The 6,000-nt window shown below is 42.8% G+C and overlaps 1 non-coding gene across 1 annotated transcript; it reads left to right on the top strand.

Moving 5' to 3' along the window:
* The first annotated feature begins 1,199 nt into the window (after positions 1-1,199).
* LOC136210230 (small nucleolar RNA R71) lies at positions 1,200-1,306 on the top strand. The gene has a single exon (XR_010677938.1). It is a non-coding gene; the product is annotated as a small nucleolar RNA R71 (small nucleolar RNA).
* The last annotated feature ends 4,694 nt before the right edge of the window (positions 1,307-6,000 follow it).

Genomic DNA, 6,000 nt, shown 5'->3' with positions numbered 1-6,000 from the left:
GCGTAGATGCCCGTTCCGTCAGAAATCTTCTGCATGTGGACCAATTCTAGATTTGTTGTCTCAAATACGCCCTGCGTAGACTGGGATACACATGGCGGGTTTGAGATTCTGACATTTTATCGCTTGCTTTGGTCTCCGTACACTGTGCGTAGCTTGAGGCACGCCCCGCGTAGATGAGTCTCTGGAATTTTTGCACTGAAGAATTCCCTTACACGCCTCGCGTGTAAGGTGGTATGCCCTGCGTATAGGTCGTTGACTCGGGGAGACCATGCAGTCTGACTTTTCAGGATTAGGCAATCATTTCTGACATTTGATTATACGCCTCGCGTAGGTTGGCATACGCCTCGCGTATGCTGACTCAATCCCACGTGGTGTCTGTGGATAGGGCAATCATTTCTGACTTGATGTTTCACGCCCCGCGTATGGGATGATACGCCCCGCGTATTGGCATGAATTTTGCTTCTTCCTTATACCTGAAATACAATTCTTGAGAGTCGAGTTAGCTTGACGTTTTTATTTCCTAAATACATCAAAAACAAGGGAAATTATCCGAAAATACGGAATTTATTATTATTTCGTTATTTTATTCAAAACACTCTATTTTTGCAATTAAACTTATTTATTTCTTCTAAAATTAGCCCGTAAATCATGCTAAAAGATAGGGGTAAAATACCCCTATCAGTCCTCCTTGCTGTTGTTGATATCTCGGTTGTTCCTGCTGGTTGGGCTGGCTTGTCCATCCAAAATTCGGATGATTTCTTGTGGTAGGGTTATACGTGTTAGAATACGGGTTAGGTGGATTCCTCTGATTATACCCTGCATAATCATATTCTGCCTGTGCACCCTTTCGCTGCTTAACTCCGGGACAGTTGATGCTGAAATGAAGGCCTCCACAAAAATCACAAATGTCATTGAATGGTGGTTCGTTGAGGATCGAGGACACATTTATCTTGCCTAGCTGTCTGGCAAGCTGTTCTACCTGGCTTGTCAATTTTGACACAACATCTTCATTTCCTGCTCTTTTTCCTTCACTTCTGGCGGAGTGCCAGTTATAACTTGTGCTTACTACTCTCTCAATAAGGTCATACAAGGCCTGTGGTTCCAGATCTTCGGGGTTTCCATTGGCTATGGACTCGATCTGGATCTTATAAATGTTGGTTACCCCATTGTAAAAGTTCTGCATTTGCATCCACATAGGGATGCCATGATTGGGGACTCTCCTTAGTAATTCCTTGTACCTTTCCCATGCCTCGGCTAAGGATTCATCCTCTTCTTGCACGAAATGGGAAACCTCGTTTCTGAGCTTAATGGCTTGCCTTGGTGGGAAATATTTCATTAAGAAAGCGCTTGCCATTTCTTCCCAAGTAGTAATCGTTCCTGGTTGCAAGTTTTTCAACCAATTCTTCGCTTTATCTCTTAGAGAAAAAGGAAACAGCTTTAGTCGGATTATGTCGTCAGCAACGCCTCTGTTTGATCTGAAAGTGTTGCACAGCGTGATAAATTCAAGAATATGCCTGATAACTCGGGGAAAAATCCTTGATCGGAGCACTTCCCTGTGAGGCGTTGTTGGGATCGGCCGGGGACACTCCGATGCCAAAGTCAGTAAGGAAGATCAAGAGAGCAAACTGAATTGACAAAGAGTAAGTGAATGTGTACCTTGATAGCCTAGGGGTGTAGGCTATATATAGCTAAGAAGTCGTAACCTTCAGCAACTAGAAGGTCTCCATTAATGCTCCATTAATGGCGGTTACTGGTTACCTTTAAGCTGGCGGTTACTGGTTACCTTTAACCTGGCGGTTAGCTAATTGATAGCTCATTAATAGTCTTTATGGCCGAGTCGGCGGTTAGCCGTTACTGTGATGAATCGGGTGAAAGAGGAGATTCACCTCATAGGTTCGCCAGCGGATCTCACTGAGCTGAACCGTGGAGATCCGCCATCCGGTTCTTCTTGCGGCGTTCTCAAGGTGAATATCCCTTTTGGTCCTTGGGATAATATTCTGTCAGTAAGATGAATATCCCTTTTCGTATTCTTTGATCCGTCAAGGCATATGTACGCTCTCCTTGAGAGCTATGGCGGGTCTCCGCTACTCGCTCTCATCGGGCGTATCTCGTTATGGCGTATCTCGCCATGGTCCACGTGGCGTGGCATAATGCTAGAGACTCCTTCCTTTTCCTCATTATTTGCATATTCTCCCCTGCATTAATTATCATTAATTCCACATTAATCATGTATAAATATCTCTTTTAGAAGGAATAATGGTTTGCCATTATTTCTATTAATTTTCCCTTATTCCTTATTCAAGAATAATTTGGGTTGTTATCAGAAGCCCCCCCTAAAGGTATAAAAAGCTCTTTAGGGCTGTCTAAATGGTGTTTTATTTTTCTATCTTGGAGGAAAGTGGACCCGCCCTAGATGGGGGATCATATATGGAAATGATGCGCCTTTTGGGGCTTCCTTATGCGGGATCTTATGAACAAGATCCGCCCTATGTGGGATCATATATGGATATGATGCACGTTTTGGGGCTTTTGATTCCTTATGGATAGGTGGCCAACTGTATCCATTGTTAGCCTTTAGGGGATTCTTGAGAGTTATATTTCCTTTAGAAAGGAATAACCTGCCCTTTATGGGACCATTTGTTCCTACCCCATAGGATTATGATTCGCCTTTAGGGACTTATTTTCTTCAGTTCTGCCATATTGAGGAGAATGACCCGCCCTTAGGGATCAGTAAGAATGATCAGCCATTTAGGGACTTTTGTGCATTTTGTGGAGGCGAGACTTTGTTATTTCTATGATGAGGATTCATTACTTTGATGAAAACGAGACTTCATTGTTTGGATAAAGACAAGGCTTTATTGATTGGATGAAGACGAGGCTCCATTGATTGGATGAAGACGAGGCTTCATTGTTTGGAGATGAAGACGAGGCTTCATTGATTGGATGAAGACGAGGCTTCATTGTTTGGAGATGAAGACGAGGCTTCATTGATTGGATGAAGACGAGGCTTCATTGTTTGGAGATGAAGACGATGCTTCATTATTTGGAGATGAAGACGAGGCTTCATCATTTGGAGATGAAGACGAGGCTTCATTACTTGGAGATGAAGACGAGGCTTCATTGTTTGGAGATGAAGACGAGGCTTCATTACTTGGAGATGAAGACGAGGCTTCATTGATTGGATGAAGACGAGGCTTCATTGATTGGATGAAGACGAGGCTTCATTACTTGGAGATGAAGACGAGGCTTCATTACTTGGAGATGAAGACGAGGCTTCATTATTTGGAGATGAAGACGAGGCTTCATCATTTGGAGATGAAGACGAGGCTTCATTACTTGGAGATGAAGACGAGGCTTCATTGTTTGGAGATGAAGACGAGGCTTCATTACTTGGAGATGAAGACGAGGCTTCATTACTTGGAGATGAAGACGAGGCTTCATTATTTAGAGATGAAGACGAGGCTTCATCATTTGGAGATGAAGACGAGGCTTCATTAGTTGGATGAACCCTTTGCTTTCCAGAACTATTTTTACTAATGCATTATATCTTTTAGCAAGTAATTTTCTAGAATCTGGTTTAGGATTTCTCCGATTGTTTATGGTAGGTGGCCAGCCGTACCCCAATGTGTGAACCTTTGTGAAGGTTTAGAAGCTGTTCTATTCCTTCTAGAGGAAGTAAAGCTGCCTAGGGGATCAACTTGCTACCTATCTTTGAGGTGAAGCGATCCGCCCTAGGACTTGTGAACCCTTCTTTGGGAAGGGAGTGAGAGAGTGTAAAGTCCTTGCGTCCAAGGAATGTTTTAACTCTTTCTCGAATGGTGATCATCTAAAGATGGATCCGCCCATGAGAGTGTTCTCCTATCTTTGAGGAGAAAGTTGAGGGTGTAATGATCTCATGTTTGAGACGATTTTAACCCGCTTTTGATGGTGGTCAATCCTTTTCTTGTCTTTGAGGAGAGAGTTGAGCTCATTTGAAAGCTCCTGAGGGTCTGTGCTTCTTATCTTTATGGAAAGGGGATCCGCCTGTGATGGGATCAATTGTCCTATCTTTGAGGTAATTGATCCGCCTGTGGAACTTTTCATTCGCCAGCCACTGGGCGTATATCAGCACTAAAAGCTAGGCAAATGAATATAAGAAGTATGGCGAGAAAGAGTAAATTATAAAATGTAGGATACTATAACAGTTTAATGCACATATAAGAATATGTAAAAATACTGATTTTTAGGCCCATGGTTCCGCCTTTTCCGAGCAACTAGAACCGCATCCTCAATGATGTTTAACTTATGAGTAATCACATATGGGCTTACTCCTGTGGGGATCTCATTCTCCTATGTAAATATGCTTTCAGACTCAATGAGAACTTTTTTAACATCCTCTTTGATCTCAAGTTTTAATCCTTTGGCGATCCGCACCCGCTTTCCATCAGCAATAAGGAGTGTTTCTGTGTCGCCCAAAGCTGTAGTGACAAGTTAATATTTCTCACCTTCGTCCTCTTTGGATTGTGGGCGGATTGATAGTGACGCCGAGTATAAGTCTCTTTAGCCACCTTTTGGTTCCCGCTAATCATTACTCCTCCTTTGCTGGTGGGAATGTACATTGTCAGACGACGGATGGAAATTAGGGCTGCAACCTCTGGCCCTTGATCTGGATAGTGTGACCCGTCACTCCAATGATGTCAACAATGGTTGTTTCTATTTGGATCGGATCAACCTTTAGTTTGGCGAATGCACCTTTGGTGATGACATTGCGAGAACTGCCCGTGTCTTTACTTGCTTTATTTTATCTCCCATCCTTGAATCGCCATTGTTACTACCAATGCATCTGCATGTGGAGAGATTACCGGACCTGTTTCTACAAAAGGAGCAATGGAGGGATGTTTTATCCAGAGCGGATATTTTTGCTTTTTCCACGGGTGGCTGATACACTGGTCCATCTGCTATGACATTAATGACACTTTTGAATTTATTTTTGGGATCTGTCTTCTGCTTGTCATCTTGTTATTTGTTATTCTGGATAAAGCTATCTAGTTTGCCAGCTCCCAACAAGCTTCAGTGTGGTGGCCAACCTGTAGTACGCTTTGGCGTTTCTTCCAACGGTTACACGCTCCCCTCCTTTGGGTTTGGGATATGTAATGTCCCGCTTATATTGAATCTTTTCTTTTATATTGTGGCAAGTTGGAAGCTTTAAACATTCTGTCCGCTTCGTACCCCAGGATCCGTGCTGTGAATGGCGAATTCATGTTAACTTGATGGCGTACCTTTCTGCATTATTCTCTTATCTATATAAAGCGGTATGCCCTCGTCTTTCAATCTCATCATCCGTGTGTTCAATGTTGAATCGTGATGGTAAATCCGGCTCTTGATCTTGATATCGATCATGTTGAGGTTATGCTTGGAGCTATGGTTTAACGCGGATGGATGTTGTCACAACCGTGGGAGCCATTTTATCTAGCTTCGAATATCTTGTCTCTGCATCCTTCAACATTTTGCTAACATAATAGATGGAGAACTGTTGACCTTCTTCTTCTTGAATAACCACGGTGCACATAGCTTTATCCATGACAAATTGATACAAATGCAGGTCTCCCCTTCAGATTGGTCTGCTCATCAAGGGTGGTTCTGCTAGGAATTGTTTTATACCTTGATATGCTTGTTGACAATCTTTTTAGTATGATGATCCGCCCGTTCAATCTCTGGATCTTTCTCACCCATTGTGGGGTTTTCATTTAGGCGCTCTTTTCACCTTTTTCCTCGCATGGCTTTTATTTAGGCGCTCTTTTCACCTTTTTCCTCGCAAGGCTTTTATTTTATCTGGATTTGCTCTAACTCCTTTTTGGCCAATGACATAGTCAAGGAATTTTTCTGAAGTGACTCTGCATATACACTTCTTTGGATTGAGCTTTATTTTTCATATCAGTGTTTGCACTGGTTGTAGTATTAGCAACTCCCTTGTACCTGTGGGTTAGCACTGAAAGAACTCCAGAAGTGGGGCATACTCTG

Source organism: Euphorbia lathyris, chromosome 10 (assembly GCF_963576675.1).
Source record: "Euphorbia lathyris chromosome 10, ddEupLath1.1, whole genome shotgun sequence".
Taxonomy (NCBI): domain Eukaryota; kingdom Viridiplantae; phylum Streptophyta; class Magnoliopsida; order Malpighiales; family Euphorbiaceae; genus Euphorbia; species Euphorbia lathyris.
Note: the sequence above shows the minus strand (reverse complement) of the source record. Positions and strands in the feature narration are given on the sequence as shown.